The sequence below is a fragment of the Pogona vitticeps genome, chromosome 3 (genome assembly GCF_051106095.1).
Source record: "Pogona vitticeps strain Pit_001003342236 chromosome 3, PviZW2.1, whole genome shotgun sequence".
In the NCBI taxonomy this organism is placed as follows: domain Eukaryota; kingdom Metazoa; phylum Chordata; class Lepidosauria; order Squamata; family Agamidae; genus Pogona; species Pogona vitticeps.
The window spans coordinates 23,592,978-23,610,735 of record NC_135785.1 but is presented as its reverse complement, the minus strand read 5'-3'; the positions used below and the strand labels follow the sequence as shown (position 1 = coordinate 23,610,735).

The window sequence follows — 17,758 nt, the reverse complement described above, 5'->3', positions numbered from 1 at the left end:
CAAAAGCTACTGAGACATCCAGCAGAACCAACACAGACACGCTTCTCTGTCCGGTTCCTGGCATAGGTTATCCAGGAAATTGGCCAAAGAAGTTTCTGTCTCATATACAGGCAAGAAGTGAGACTGAAATGGCTGTAGATAATCTGTTTCATCCAGAAACCTCTAGAGCAGAGAGGCCTCTACGCACCCTAACACCTTGCTTTAAAAATATTGGATTCTGGCCAGTAGTTCTCCAGTGGGTTATTGGGGTTTGGATAGCATTTTTCCCCAAAAGAGGCCTTATAACTGCCTCTTTTAGTGTTCTTGGGAACTCTTTTATCTCTCAACAACTTGCCTTTCTGGCATTGCCAGCTGTCCGAACCCAGTGACACCATCTGATTTTTTGCCATTCTATTTGCCTATGTTGCCATGATTTTCCTACAGGTGCCGCTTCCTATTATTTGGTGGCATAGTGATATATATTTGGGAGAGTGAATGAAAACTTTTGGAATCACAGGCATTAAATGACTATAAAGTCTTGCTATTGAATGTCACTGTACAGAATGTTTCTTTAGCATTTCTCTGTAGCTGAATAGATTTCATTCCCCCTAGTACAGTAAAATGTGAACAACATATTGATTGAATCATAATATTACAGAGTAATCTGTTGCTGCAATAAATAATAATTCCAATATATTTTCATTAGCTGAGTGGTGAAGAAACTGTGCTTGAGGCAGCAATCCTAAGCATAACTTAATACAAAATAGCCCCACTCAACTCATTGGGACTTCAGTTGTCACAGTGATAGCCGAAAAAGTAATTGTAGGGTTTGCTTTTAAAATGTTTTGCCAGTGCCTCAAGATACTAGTATGGGTTGAGTTATACTGGTCAAGTGCTAGTATGAGGATGTTTCATAATGAATCCTGTTGATATATGCACAGCGTAGTGTGGCTAACTCACGAGGTGCTGGGATACATATTGGCTTCATAGTTGGGTCCAGGTCCATGCACATGACCAAGATATGCTTCAGCACTTCATCAATTAGCCACAATTGGCCTCAGCATATTAAACAAACCTTACACAAGTGCCAGGAAGATCTGGACCATTTTCTTTGAACAGAAATAGACTAATTTAGCAGTAATCAACCATTATTGACTGTGTATTTCAAATACTGACATAATGTCAGGGAACAGGATCCCCCATGTTGAGTGTGGTCCTCCTATCTGTGATGAATGAATGAATGGATGGATTTTAACTTTGATGCTGTACAGTGAAGACTGGCTCTGTAACTACAATTGTTTGGCAAAAAGGCACTCCCTCTCCACCTTTGGAATAGCAATGAAGGGTAAAGAAATTTGATGGGTGATGCAATTAGTGATTACCTGCATACATGTTGCCAGGCAGTAACACAAAGCAGGACACATTATGGTTGTTGTGCGTTTTTCGGGTTCTTTGGCCGTGTTCTGAAGGTTGTTCTTCGTAACGTTTCGCCATTCTCTGTGGCCGGCATCTTCAGAGGACAGCACTCTGTGCTCTGGTGTAGTTGGCTTTGGGAGTGCAGTATTTATGGCTGTGAGATAGGCCTGGTACACAAGGTCTACAGAAAACCCACCCACACAGACCGGTACCTACACAAAAACTCCAACCACCACCCACAGCAAAAAAAGAGGCATAATCAAAACACTGGTAGACCATGCAAATCGGAACTGTGAAGCTCAGTTTCTTAGCACTGAACTCAACCATCTGAATTGGGCCCTACAGGCACTGTAGCAGTAACATTATCAAAGGCCAGTGCCTGTTTATGATGAAGGCATTGCTGTAGATCCCAATGACATTTGAGTGATCAAGTGTACCCCCTCAGTTGTGCAGAAATTACTCACCAGAAATGTAAAGATTCATTGCCAACAGCTAACTTTTGCAAATGTTGAGATGAAGTTAAGGAAACCTATTTATGGCTCCAAGTGTCACTAATAAACATTTTGTAATAACATACCTGGCCTGGGAATTCCGTGTTACTATCTTATTGTGGACAGTGATGTGATGGTAGTTTTGGAAGTGCAGATACTCAGCATGACAGTCTTCATAGACAGACCTGACCCTAACAAGGAGATGCTAAAAACGAGGACCAGGACTTTGGTAAAGCCAAAGGTTCTTAATTGCCCAACCCTTTGCATGAAATGCTTTGCATTGTGACAAGGATAGCTGTCAGCGACGTATGCTCCTGTTTTCCTTCTGGCTATTGGGAAGATTGCAGCTAAAATGAGAGGGAGCATGGAAGACTGAGGACAGCCCATGTAATTTTAGTCTCTGTTTGTTTGTTTGTTTGTTTGTTTGTTTGTTTGTTTGTTTGTTTGTTTGTTTGTTTGTTTGTTTGTTCGTTCGTTCGTTCGTTCGTTCGTTCGTTCGTTCGTTCGTTCGTTCGTTCGTTCGTTTGTTTGTTTGTTTGTTTATTGATCAGGGACTTTGATCCTGCAAGCCCTGGCTTTGCTATACTACTTATTAGGGGCTGGTCCTAAAAGTTTTTGATGTCTAAAACAATGGCCATTGACTGGTAATATCTTTATATGCATAGCCAAAATTCCAGTAATAATTGATTGTAACTAAGCCTCATTTTCTTACTTTCAGTGGTAAGGTAAAGGTAAAGGTTCCCCTTGACATTTTCAGTCCAGTTTTGTCCGACTCTAGGGGGCGGTGCTCATCCCGTTTTTCAAGTCGTAGAGCCAGCACTTGTCCGAAGACAGTTTCCATTGCCACGTGGCCAGCATGACTAGGGAATGCCGTTTTACCTTCCCACCGAGGTGGTACCTATTTATCTACTCGCATTTGCATGCTTTCGAACTGCTAGGTTGGTGAGGAGCTGAGACAAAGCGACAGTAGCTCACTTCGTCACATGGATTCGATCTTATGACTGCTGGTCTTCTGACCCTGCAGCACAGGCTTCTGCGGTTTAGCCCGCAGTGCCACCACATCCCTTGCTTTCAATGGTACGTAGTCATAATTAGCTTTAGCAAGACAGTGCCTCCTTTCTGGTTAGAAGAGCAGGAAAGCTTGTATCCCTAAATCGTTTAAATTAAACATCAGATTCCCCCCCCCCCCAGGGAACATCATTCAATTTTCTCCATTGACAATTATCTTTGTCACATTGCCCCATTAGTGACATTTAGCAGGAAAGGGCATTTGAAATGTCATTTCTGACAAAAACCCTCAGTTTTAGCTCTAAAATATGAAATTTCCTATTGGCACTAGAGAACCATTTGCAAGGGATTATGAAGGAATTAGCAACTATCAGTTTCGAGTATCAAAGCTTAAGTGAGTTCACAATGATGGAAGTGAATCTGCATACTATGTTAAGGCTATTCACAGTGCATTAAATTAAAATGAGGCAGAGGAGAAAAGCCAACATGCACAGACTCATTTACCTCTTGACACAAATTATTAAATATTATCATTTTCTGTGACCTAATCCACATGCTTTCATGGATCAAGAGAGATTATCCATGTTGCTCTGAAAATGAATTAGGCATTCTTGTTAAGGAGCACATTTATGAAAGCACAGCACATAATTTACATGTAATTATCAGCATTACAAGCAAAAGCCCCTTTCAATTTGAAATGGTGTGTGTGGCAGGGAGAGAAATGTGCCATTTCAGAAGTGGCAGCTTTTAACAAGGACGAGCTTATTCCATGTTCTTGCTTAATAAGGAAAAGGGCATATTGATACACTGAAAAGTTAAAGGACATCCTTACTGGCACATTGAGTCCCATTGCTTATTAATATTATTTAATTTTTAATTATTGCCTAGCCTGTACCAGTGATGTCCCAGAGCAGTTTTGACATTGTTTCAGTTGTACAAGTGGACCACAGTGAATACTTCCATGTTTAGAAGATAGAGAGATGCTTTGAAGATAGGCCCTACAAATTGGGAGCTTAATTTCCAGTGTCAACAATGTGCAGCACATAGGAATATATGCATCTATAAAATGCGCATCCATGGACTTCCTTTCATTCATATCTCCATATCTGGTCCATGTGAGGTTGCACCAAGAGGCATTTATAGGAAAGGTTTTTTTTAATCAAAGTTTCCCATTAGCCACAGATGTCTTCATATTCAAAATGGAAAGGAGGAAATAGTAATGATATAATAAGGGAGCAACTGTTAAGTTGGCATTCTGATGGCTGAGGAGCTATAGGAGAGATGTAAAGAATGCACACTAATTCTGTGTTCTTCTCAGTTTATGTTGTGGTTTGATTTACCAACACACACACACAATTGCACCCTGTGGCAAATGCTGAGGACAAAATATTACCCCCAAACAAGCTCAAGTTACCCATATATTGCTTAGCAGATGAGGATTATCTCTTAATAATTCTAACTTCAACTACATGATTTCATATCATGTCCTGGTTGATCCTGAATAGATCAAAGGGAAGTCATAATATCTCATGATGGCTAAACCAATTAACGCAATGCCAAAGTCGACTTATAATACTACAGTAATGGCATGCTATCATTTATGGCAGCCTTTCTTAGGGTCTCCCAGGTATAAAGTATTCAGAAGTGAGTTACCACTGCTGCCTTCTGGGACCTCTCAGGGCCGTACAAGCTGGCTCAGTGAGGAACCAAACTCCCAACCTCTGGCTCACTGAACGATTCACTATCTTGCAGGGGTGGAAAATCATTTTTCACATAACACAGCAAAAGTCTACCACGCTGGTGGAACTGCTCAGTTAATGTCACTGTTTAGTGTGTATCAGTGTGTGATAGTCATGTAATCGCACTACGAAAACCTGTAAATCAGTTGTCATTGTGTCAGCCCCAGTGCTTCAGAAATGTCTGCCTTCCTTTTAGAAAATGAGGCAGATGGGGGAGTGACATAACAAGCAGTTACCTCTTATGGCTTTGTTGGTTTTAACTCATTTTTATGCTGGGGATATTGTTGCTGTTGTGGCTCTGATAAATTTATAATTATATCTTCTAATTCAGTGCAACTTGATTTAATTTTCATGTGTAATTGCATTTTAAATCTTCACTGGAAATTGCTACAGGATGACATCTCACCCTGAATGATAGCTCATAAATATTGGCTGAAATCCTATTGTTTAGTATAGTAAGTTGCAACTCAAATAGACCCATTAAATCAATGGAACTTCGAGAAAAGGTGAGGCACCAAATCCCCACTGATTCATTGGGCTTATTCAAGTTGCAAATTATTACACTAATCAACAGGATTTCAGCGGACATAAATAAATAAAAAATTGTCAGTTAGTTACTTTTACACATCTAAATCTGCAGCCTAATATGAATGCCTTTTCTGAGCCGACATGCTCTTCTCTCATATGACTCATTTGATGTCTGATTATATAGGCTAAATCTATATATAAGATTATATAGACTACATCCCTAGTCTTTCTCCTCTAAATCAAAACCTGGATTCATTCCCTCTGGAAAACTCATATGGGTAGAGCTTGATCTAGTATCTCCTGGTCTTTTTATAGTCCTATTTCAGTGTTCAGAATAGGTTTTAGGTAAACATATGAGGAAAGTATTCTAGCTCCATCTCTTTTGTGTGGCTTTGCTCATTTGAAGCAGAGAGCATCCTGTGTGGGGAGACTCTGCGAATGATTCTAAAATCTAGTGGCTATACATGTAGGAGGCTCTCTGCTTCAGGCTCTCTACTTTTCACCCAAGCAAAGCGGTGACAGAGTTGTGAGGGAAATTTTTTGCTCCCCCACCCTCCAGTTTAGCTAACCCTTAAACAGAATGTCCTGATAGATGTCATGGCTTGAAACTGATAGTTGCTAATGGAACATCCATCTTATGTCATGCATTATGTACAAAACACACACACACACACACACACACACACACACACACACACACACACACACACGTGTGAGAGAGATAGCTGGGATGCAGCAAGCAGGACTAGCCTGCTCCATCTGCTCATGGGGTCAGACGTCAGATTAATCCTTTAACTGAATGTATGAATAGAGCTTTTATGAATGAAATTTCATATAGGACATTTTAGGACAGTGATGAAATCCAAAGGAACCACTAAAATTTCCCAATTTTTCAGAGCACAAATGGCACTGAGAAAGTATGTGTATGTGTAATGGGAATATTCCATCCTTTTTAGGATCGCCCAAGCTTCTGTACAGCTCTGTTAAGAAGCTTCAGATTTAGGAGGACCAAACAAAACCAATGAGGTATAGTGAATAGCATGACAGACTAGGGTTCAGAAGATTTGGGTCTGAATCTGAACCATATAAACTAACAGGTACTGGTAAAACCACTCCATAAATGTCCCATTTATCTTGAAAGCCATAGATCTCAACATGGTAGACTGAGATTAGGGGACATTCTTGCTTCATACATTTAGTTCCCATAGACACAAAGCCTTGTTTCATAAACTCAGAGAATAGGAAGGAAGCTCTTGTCTGTCCTTCACTTCCAAGACAGATTCTGTCATTTCCAATTTTTCTCCTTCTTTCCCCCTCCCCAACTTCTTGGTCACATTTACATTTTCCAGCTGTGCTTAAAGATTTGTGATTTGCTCATGACCAGTCATGATCACGGCTTATTAAGAAGTGCGTCAAGGCTGGGTTGCCATGATATAAACATTGCATCTTATTTACACCTGGGTTGCAGGTGTGACAATAATAGGACTTGTACAAACATTTACATTTTAATTTTCTCTTAATTTCTTGAGGCCCATTATGTGCTTACTAAAGCATGTAACAGCTTTACGTTAACAATGCAACAATGCATCATTAAGGACAGGCCAGCTGTTCATATTTTACTTTTCCATTGATGATAGCCCTGTACAAGCCCTGTCAAGAGGGGGAAATATATATTCTTCTTTAATAACTAACACATCAAAACAAGAGGCATTAACAAAGAGCTTTTTTGACACATTGCTTTGATAAAACACTGCCTTGGAGCTCATTAGTGATAACAGGCTGTATGGTGAAATATCCAGGCCTAGGTTTCAGATTTGGGACTTCACAAAAGAAAAGTCAGTCTGTACGTGGAGCAGCTGTTGGTGCTCTTTCGGGTGACAGATCTGCAAATGGCTATGGATCACAGTTCATAAGAAAATCCTCTCCATATTTCTGAAGACTTTCAGGAGAATTATTTCACTAACCTCTTTGAGAAGGAACGAAGGAACATCAAGTGCTTAAACAAAGATTGTTCCAGCCAGTTGCCATAGCAAGAAAGAGAAAAATCCTTTAGCTCAGTGGTTCTTAACCTTTGTTACTCGGATGTTTTTGAACTGCAACTCCCAGAAACCCCAGCCAGCACAGTTGGTGGTGAAGGCTTCTGGGAGTTGCAGTCCAAAACTTCTGAGTAACCCAAGGTTAAGAACCAGTGCTTTAGCTGACCGTGTACTAAATGGAAACACTCAGAATGCAAGAAATTTTAAGAGATGAAGATGCAGGCCCTCGCTCCTCTTTTGTTCTATCTCTGTTTTTTCTCTCTACATTTTGCAGTTATCTAGAAAATGTCCCTTTCCCCCCCTTTGAATATGAGCGAATAAATTAAGATGTGCATGGATTGCAAATACTTGAAAGGGAAAGGACTAAAATGTGGCACTGCAGAATGCTAATGTAAACTATTGATAATTTATGTGATAACACATCCCTTCCCACGGAAACTTGCCAGTGCTTCAACTTTAGTTGCTGGTACAAGTAGTTGACGTCTCCTAGATACTGTGTGAACCAAGCAGGTATCAAGGAACAGAAGGCTTGAATCACAGTCAACAGAAGAAGCATGCATCCAACATTTCCTAAACACTTAGGTTGCTGATGTTGCAGACTTGGGGAAGTGGAACTAACCTTTAAGACCACATCTTTTCCTATAAATAAAGTGCTGGGTGGACTGTACAATGGGAAACCAGAGGAATGGCATTTGTGTGTTTAATTTAACCTCTAATAACTAAGGAAGAAAGCAGAACCCACTTACTTTGTTCCAGTGAGAGCTCTTCAGGATGAATATATTTCTGTGCAGAGCTCTTCCATTTCTTGGTTACACTAGGATGCCAGGAGAGTGAGCACAGGGAATGTCTATATTGCATATATTGTTTGTGTGCAGATGTGTTTTCTTGTATATGCAATATATATGAAAAAAGTCATGTGAAAAAGAAAGTACACCCCATGTGTTTGTGTGTGTGTAATTTTTTTTCACCTATTCACACACAAACAATATTTTATGTATGCTCTTAGTCCAGTGGATAAACATGAAATCCATTGGGAGTTGTAACCACCAACTGTTCTGTGTTCTGCCCCTTAAATCTTAAATCCTTCTGATCTGGCTGTCACAGCTGCATTCTCTCAACATAAATGATAGGAAATGGCATCCATCTAAGATAACAGATGATAAACGGCCAGCCCATTCAGCACATTAGATTTCTGCCTCTGATCGGAAGAGCCTGCACTGCATATTTGAGGATACATTTTTATGAGCTATTCTCAAACTTTTGTAGTAGGTTGCGTATCGCGAAAATAAATGAGTAGCCCTGGAAGGAATGCTTAATTAGAGGATGACTACATTCAAGAACATCTATTACAGTTTACATTGCTGCTTCAAAAGCTATCAAACTGTATAATTTTTTTCTGCAAGCACCAACAAAATATAATCTCTTTTTCACTCTTAATGAGCCTTAAGAACACATATACAAGCTCTCACTTATTGTTCTAATTTTTCAGAAACCAACTGAATGGGCTCCTCAGTTCTTTGCTTTTTAATATGGGCATAGTATTTCCCATGGAAAGGAGAAGAAATGTGTCTATAAGAGAGCTGGTCTGGTTTAATAGCTCAGAGAGTTTGGCTCCTGGCTGTGGATCCAGAGGTTGGGAGTTCAGTTTCCCACTCTGCATTCCAGAAGAGCCAGCCTGTCTGGCCTTGGGCAAGCTGCACAGTGCCAGGATGCATCCAGATGAAGGGAATGGCAAACCACTTACAGTGGTGCCTCACAAGACGATTGCCTTGGGGGACGAAAACCCCGCAAAACGATTGTTTTTTGCGATCCCTATGGCGCCTCACAAGACATTTTTTTCTATGGCCGTGCTTTGCAAGACGTTTCTCCCCCCCCCCCGAGACCAATGCTTCACAAGACGAATACATGTCATTCCTTTTTTACAAGACAACGATTTTCGCAGAATGAATTAAAATCGTCTTGTGAGGCACCACTGTATTTGTACTTTCTACCTAGAAAACCATGAAAAACCAGAAGCCAGAACTGACAACACACAATTATTTATTATTCTGAGTCACCTAGACTGCCTTGAGCATGTTGGAGAAAAGGTGGGATATAAATGTAAAAACATGACAGGTCTTGGTTCTTCTGGATTTGTAGCCAATATGGCAGCTGCAGAAGAACATAAAGGAAACTCAATTTACGTTCCTTTCATTGCAAATGAATCCAAAGCCAGACAACCATAGAGTTTCCTTTGAAGCCATTTAGTTTTCCTTTGTATACAAATGCCTCAAATGATTCTACAGCAGCAACAACATTTCTGGTGCCATTTAGCTTGTTTCTCCCTTTTTTTTCAAAATTAAATTGCTGGATTCTGGGTTTCTTTTAGGAGTGTCCTTATAACACTTGAATGGACAACTCCTTATTTAGCATACAACACTTGTCTCTCTGAAAATATAACTATGGGAACTTCTGACAAATGATCTTCTAGCACTACGACTTGTTCTTTTGGAGCTGAGCATGAGAGGGAAAAGATTCTGAAGGTTATCGTTTGAGATTTTTGGCATCTGGCAAAACTACTTTGCTCCAGAGCAGTGCTTTTGTATGCACAGGAGCCAGAGATTTCAAGATCACATCACTCTCCCTCTCTATTACTTGCTTTCAGTCATGCATATAATTGAGGCAGGTTAGCTAGCCAGCAGTCCTATGCAGTGGGAGTGACAGCAACACAGCTCTGTTTGATTCCAATCTTCAGCTGCTAGAAGGGAGGATCAAACCCATTTATCTGGGCTAGTATAGAGGTCTTGGGAAAATTGAACTTAACCTGTAAGAAAAATTACCCTGATGTCATACATTCTCTAGGGATTAATTAGTTTGTGTCGTCATGGCATGATGGATGGTGACTGCTCCTTTTTGTAGTTTTAATGTTCTAAGTCCTCTTAATCCTAACTTCTTTTCTGCTCAGTCCAAGAATTGGAGATGGTGCTGGTAATTTGATCTCATTTCGGACAAAAGAAAAGCTATAAGCTTAAGTAGGCCATTCTGCTGTGAGTCATTGTAAACAACAGGAAACAGTGACATCTTTATTACACCAACTTGGACCCAAATGAAGAAAATATGTTCCATTAGACAGTGGTCCAATGTGCTTATTGTTTATTTTATGAGACCAATGTAGCAGCTACATATGCCAGGCATTGACTGCATCTATTTGTTCATTTATTATTGATTGGGTTTAGGACTGGGCTAGGTTGGGCCCTTCAATTGATGTTATACTGCAGTGCTCCTCACCATTGGTTACGTTAAATAGGACTGCAAGGAGTCACAAGCCAATAACACCTGGAGATCAGCACTTTGCTCTTAATTTACTGTTCTTGGATTGCGTCAAGTTGCATCCCAACCTTTTCCGTTTCAATGGGCTTCACATGTGTTTGATAGCTGCAATTCTGTTGTGTGATGATTTCTCTTGCAAAAGCACCACTATGCTTGCTCCAAGCTGAGTGCTCACCTGTTAAAGCAGAACCAGGAGATGGGTGACCCTCCACATATTGTGGGATACAATTCCCATCAGCCCTAGCCAGTGACAAGTGGTGGTGAAAGCTGCCATTCAAAGATGCCTGGGAGTGCTGTAGGAGGATGCTATGCTCACCCTCAATATGTACACAAACTCCAAATAAGATGGAGACAGATCTTCTCAGCAAAAGTTGCTTTTTCATACTACATGTCCCAGAATTCCTCAGACAATATGGTCACTGATCATGCTGACTTAGTGATTCCAGAATTTTTTTGTACTAAAGAAACCCAAAAAACTAAATCTGTTCATATTGTATGTGCACTGCAAAGCAGATGATTAACTTAATCTGCATAGCTTACTTGCTCTCCCCCTTCCTCCCCCCTTCCTGCCTCCTGTCTCCAGTAGGTGACTGGCACTATATCACTGGTAGTGTCAGAGGAACAGACATAGTTGACAAGCAACATTAGACAAGGAACTGTGCCACTTGGACTTATTTCCGGCAAAGCCAAACAACACAATGCTAAAAATAATGTCAGTGGCAGCTGGCATTCTACGTATCTGCATCAAGCATTTTATAGTGCAAACATGAATCTGAGAGAACCAGCAGTGACAGCAGTAGTGAGAAGTTTTCAAAGAGATCTCCAGTGAAGATCTGGCTATGGAAAACATGCCAGGAATCATTACAATTGGCTGGAGGCTGCTACTGAGCTGCTGGGTGACCATTATTCTTGGCACAAAAAGGGGAATTAAGGAATGATGGAATCCATGATTTTAAAATGAAAGATTGTGTCTTGTATCTTCAGGGAATTCGCATACAATTTTGTAAGGCATATTCAAAGTATTTCTGTGCACATTATAAAGAAACGCAGCATGAAGCTACTGTATTTTGTGTTCTGTCATGACCCAAAGTGCTTTCAGCAAATATATTCTCTCGGGATTTCTAAGACTAAACAATCTGAGAGCAAATGTCTTTGAGATAATCTGAAGTTTTCTGTTCAGCATCCATAGACAGAGCTCCAGTTTTCTTTTCAATGAACTTTTAACACGACCATTTTGAAAAGCACACAAGCAAGTAGGAAAGAATATGTTCTCAATGCACTAGTAAAAGTAATTCAGGGTGGTGGTGGAATGTAAAACATGTGGCCATCAGTTTGTGAAGTGCTGGTGTTCTGAAACAGCAGGCGAAGAAGTTATGAAGAAAAATAGGTAAGAGAGGGCTATGGGGGTGAAGAGGAGGAGATGGTGGTGGTAGTGCTGAAGCTGATAATCAGAATGATGATGCTATACATTTTGGTGGACAGACATACAAATTGTATCAGATTTTGAATGATCTGTTGTTTTTGTTGTCCTGTGCTATCAAGTTGTCCCTGACATATGGTTACCTTACAAATGAGAGATCTCCAGAATATTCTGTCCTTAACTACCCTGCTCATCTCTTGTAAACTCAAGCCTGTGACTTCCTGATGGAGCTAATCCATCTTGTACTTGGTCTTCCTTTTTTTCCTGCTGCCTTCAACCTCTCCCAGCATTATTGTTTCTACCAGAGAATGGTGCCTCCTCATGATGCCCCCCAAAGCGGAACAGGCCAAGTTTCATCATTTTTGCCTCCAGAGATAGTTTAGACTTGATTTGCTCTAGGACCCACTTGTTCATCTTTACAACAGTTCAGGGAATCCACGGTGGCCCTCCTCCAGCACTATATTTTATGCAGTGCACAGCTTATAATTTTATGTGCTGGTGCAGTCCATTTTGAATGGCCTGATAACAGATTGTGGGGCAATTATATTTTTCCACCATATCTTTAGCCAAGAAAATGATCACCTAATTGGTTTTTCAAATAGTGCAGTACAGGCTGTTGATTTTGTTTCATAAAATGCTGGAAAGTGGAGAAACGAAGGAATACAGTTCTGAACCAACAGATATCAAGAAGAGAGGGAATTAAATGGTTTCCCCACCTACACACACTATAACCACGCTTCTGGTTTTGAAATTGATTTTTAAAGCTGTTTTTCATTTTTTTAAAAAACACAGTCAAGGAAAAGAGGCATGATGTACTCATTATTATTATTTCTTCTTCTGACATTCATTATTGGTTGATTTCACTCCAGTTGGGAGTCCAGTAGTGGGGGCAAAGTCTTAAATGTATAGCCTTTAGGAATATATCTAGTATATTATTACCTACTTGTACATAATACCAGAAAATAAATAGGCAACATTATTCCTGCAACTATCTTAAAACATATAATTTTCTCCATAAGTCTTTACCACCTGACAAAAGCTCTCAAATTTTGCATTTATTATTATTTTGCTATGCTTTCTCAGATTTTATTGCTGTCAAAGAGTGGAACACATCTTAAATATGGAATAATAATTTGTTTTCTTTGACTACAAGGATTTATATTTTTATGTCTACGGATCTCTCACACTCATATCAAACATCTAATTGATATCTCTCTCAGTTTTAAAATTCAGTTTTATATTGGCACTGACTATGGCTAATTATTTCCACCAACAGGTGATTTCAGAAACAGTGAGAGAGAACAAAAAGTAAATCTGAGTAATGACTGGATAAGAGAAGCTAGAACATCTCAAGAAGAAGAAGTAATTGTAAATTGTATTAATAGATTGTAATTGTTTTATTTTCTCTTTTACCAGTATGGAGAATTAGAATTTAGAGCAGTGATGCAGGTTTGGACCTGAACAATATGAGTTCAATTGAACAACTTCTCTTTTTAAAACCTTAAATGAATTATTATCAATGCCCAAGAGTCGTCTTGGTTCATTGTAACCAAAAAATGATATAAATCTAACTGTTACTTCATAGCAAAATTTTAATCACACAGGGACTGAAATTTTGCTGCTTTGTGTAGTAAGTCACAACTAGAGTGAGTCCATAGAACCAACGGGGATGGTGAGTCAACTCCTCCATAGGTTCCACTGATCCAACTGTAGTTGTGAACCATTAGACTAATCAACAGGATTTCAGCCAAGACATGTTGAGGGGGAATTGCTACATCGTTGGCTCAAAAGCAGGCTATGCAAGGGACAACTTTATGCCATGGGAATCCATTCAGCCGCCTGGCCATTTAACAGACAGGAAGGACTAACGATCAGTAAGGATATTTTTGCTTCCTTTTTAAAACAACTTGTCCAAGTTTGCAAATTTGTTCATGAATCTGAGATTTTAAGACAGAAAATGTGGGAGAACAGAACTCACAAAAGTTCCCCATACTAGCAAAGTGCTGTGAGTGCTTATCTTTTAAAGTCTACAGTAAAGCCACATTTTAAAATAAGCAGTTGACATAATGCTGATTCTAGCGTTCTGGTAGATGTAGTTTGTAAAAACAAACGTTCACCATGTTCTGCATAAAAGCATCCCTTTTGTCACCATACCACTGTGGTATATTTCTTCTTTGGTTCGAGATGCATTCCTTGCCTGTGTTTGACTCAATCTTATTCAGTCACTCTTCTTTAGGTCTTAATGGACATTGAGAGAGAAGGACAGGGAAGAGAAGTGTGCTAGCTCTGTCTCCTACTTGACCATCCTTGTTGCTTTCACTCTGTTGACAGTGAACATCTGGAGTCAGACGTTCCACTCATACAGCGACTTTGAATGATTTAGATCCCTGTTTTTCTGAGATTCTAAGTCATGCTGCAGAGGTTTATCTTTGGCATAGTGAGGGGGGTGGCCCTTCCATGCTTGTATCTCCACTTGTGTTCATTATACAGTATATAGATTCTACACAGGAAAATGATGTGCCCACAGGATCTATTTTTGCCCTTTTAGATTTGTTTCCAGTTTCATTCATTATTCTTTCCTAGCTTGAGAATCATCCCTTGTCACCCAAATACTCCATAGATGTTTGGCACAGCTCTGTCACCAAAAGCTCAGTGAAAACTAAATAGAATCCTTTGATAAAATTAAGAAGTGAATCATTTTTTAATGGAAATAAGAAAGAACAGGTTGTTCGGACATGAGTGCTTCCAGATAAGAGTTCCTATTGAGCGGTATCACCTTGACTCACTCAGAAAATGATGTCATCTTACTACAGAAAATACATTTATCAGAGAAAGACAGAGAACCTGCACTATGTCTTTTTATTCATAGGACAGCAAGCCATTTGTTAAGTTCTCTCTCCCCCAGGTATATTCAGGAGCACGGATTGCCATTTTGTTTCATCTCAATTATATGGATTCCATTTAGCTGGCTTGAAAAGGTACAAAAAAGTCATTTGAGAACGTGGCACTTGTGCTAACAGCCTTCCTCTTCACATAAAACCTCCTAACTTTCAAACATTATTTTAATAGTAGAATGTGGTTAAATGTTGACAACACCTTGGGGCCTTATCACTAAGGCAAAGCAACATAAGTAGAATGAAATCACGGCCTGGATCACAAACTGTGCAATAAATGTGATCTCTCCTTTCATATTAATCTGGGGTATCATCATGTAGCTTTATCATGGTATGGTAGAAAGTCTGCTTTTGCTGTTGTTGTCGGACTTAAAAGAATTGATAGAAAATAATCTGGTGGGGCTAATAGTTTGTTTATTTCTATACATGTTTCCCTAGTTTTAAATTTCAATCAAGACTGGGCTAACTGAATGGATTTGTGACTAAGCCCCACACAAAGAAGTGCAAAAAATACATTTAAGATAAAATTTCATTTTCTGTCCATTGTTAAAAATGAGGAATAGTTCCCCAAAACCTTTATTTATGTCTGATTGTACAACTGGATAATCATGGATCCAGAAGATGAATCATCCAGTAAAGATGAGTTAGAACTTCCCAACAATTATTCTATGATTCTAACTCCAACATGGGTGAATGATTCCTGAATCCCACAGGTCCTAGATTCTTAGAGTCCAAAAGGCTGAACTCACAGATGGGCTAGATAGTTGGAAGGGAGAGGATTGGACCCCATCCCTGCTCATGAAAATGCTGAAAAAGGAAGGCACAAGGTCAGCTAAAAGTCAGTGTTCAAATAAGGGTAAAACTCCTTGGGAGAAGAAGCTTCCTCGGGAGTAGCTGCTCATCTTGAGGCAAGATTGAGAGACTAGTAAACTAAATCCTGCAGCTGACTCCTCTGCCAGGATGCCAAAAGCCCGCTGTTGTTCTCTGAGTAGGGTTCTAGTAGCCAGGTTATAAAAACATCAGACTGAGACTATGAGTTATCTTTTAGTGAGAACATGTTTTCTAATTCCAGATTGTGCCTGCTGACACTTTTTGAATCCTTGGGTGTACATAAACTGACTTGAAGATACTGTTTGGGCTCTCTCTTGTTTATTTTACTAATGGATTTGTCTGATTTTGCCTTGGTGGCTGGAATTTGGACTCTGATCCCTGGCACCTGGTATGGTAGGACTTTGTGTGATAAATCTTTGTTTTGCCTCTTGATTCTTTGTCTCAATGTCTTTGGCTGGGCCTGCCTATTGCTTTATGTTGCTCAACCTGCCAAGATCTGGCTCTTGGGATCAGTCTGCCTGGAAGCAGGACAATTGTGATTTTGTGAAGCTTGTCCTTTCAAGCCCATTACAAGACAACCCTATTTACTCAAGATACTAAAAATTGTAATATGTCCTCGATGGTAAGTTTTGGAAAACAGAAGGGTAATTCACTGTGGATGAGCCAGGCCCAAATTCCATGGAGGGTTTAGACCCCATTGTTAATTGCTTGTGTTTTTGGCACCCCTGGCTACTGTAGCTAACTTGGATTTCAGACCCTATCACTATCCATGATGGTTAACTGTTAATTTCTGTATTTTCTCTATATAATTTTTTCCCCTTGACAGTTACTTTTTTATCCTTACCACAGAATTATAGAAGAATGATGAACCTTTTGTACTGCATATTTGGCTCAAAATCAAATAAATGAAACTTTACTAAATGGCTAATTATCAGAGATGAATTAATACAAAGAGGATCCTTCTCCTCATCCATAACTCATCCTATCTGTTTGGGTATTCTGTTCTAATACAGTATTTGGAAGGAATGCAGAGAGAATGCATCATGTTCTCTCGTGGACTTTTGCTAGAATACTCTGTTCTCTTGTAGTGCTCTATGTCAGCATGAAATCTGTTAAGGCTACACAAAAGTGGAACAAAATCCACAAATCTTTTTTCTGATGTGAGTAATGGTAATAACTTAGGCTCTGAAAGTGATGTCAGGAATGCTGAGCTGGGGAGACGTCTACTCCTCATGATGAAAAATCTGGTAAGTGCCCTTCAAGTGCAGATCAAAAAGTTTTGGTCAGAAGGGTCTGTATTTTTAAAACCAAGAATATGCTCTCATTAAATGCTGTAGTGGTGGGGAAGAGTTAGTGAAATTAGCACTTAGCCTAGTCAGGTCAAATGAATTCCTGAAATGAAATGGCTTCCAAGCCATGGAGAGAACATGAAAGGTGATAAAAACTGGTTTATGATGCATCACATTTGACTTGTAGAGTAGCTGGCTGCCACTTATTGGGGCAATTATGAACTGGATAGCTCAGCGGCTTAGATCTCTGGTTGCATAACCAGATGTTGAGAGTTCGATTCCCCACTATGCCTCCTTAATGGGGACTGGACTCAATAATCCATAGGGTCCCTTCCAGCTCTACGGTTCTAAGAGTATTATAAGAATAATATTTCACTTCCTTTTCAATTACACATGCATTTGCTCTGTATGACAAAGGACTCCATCTTGAAGCAAATCTTTACTAACTTGGAAATTGTGCTTGGGTTTCTTTTCTACACATGTTGAGCAGATCACAGTCTTATTCTGCCTTTTCCACATCCTCTCCCTTCCAACTATCTAGCCCATCTGTGAATTTGAATTTGCCAAATACCAGTGCTGTGATGATGTTCTTGCCTTTCTCATTGTTAGAACCCAATAAGGATTTCTGTAGGACTCTCCCAGGAGTCCTACAGAAATACATAGACCCCCCCCCCCGGGCAAATGCAGCTGGCATTTATCCCAATAAAGGGTTAATCCCAGAATAAAATCATATAATCACAGATGATCATATCAATGTTCATCTGCGTATAAAGATATGTCTTTTCACTGTTACAGTAATTCCAGGCAACATCAGTTTG

The 17,758-nt window shown here is 39.7% G+C and overlaps 1 protein-coding gene across 2 annotated transcripts in view; it reads left to right on the top strand.

Annotated features, from left to right (window-relative positions):
- SCHIP1 (schwannomin interacting protein 1) overlaps positions 1 to 17,758 on the top strand; it is a 525,056-nt gene that overhangs the window by 282,414 nt on the left and 224,884 nt on the right. The window lies entirely within an intron of this gene.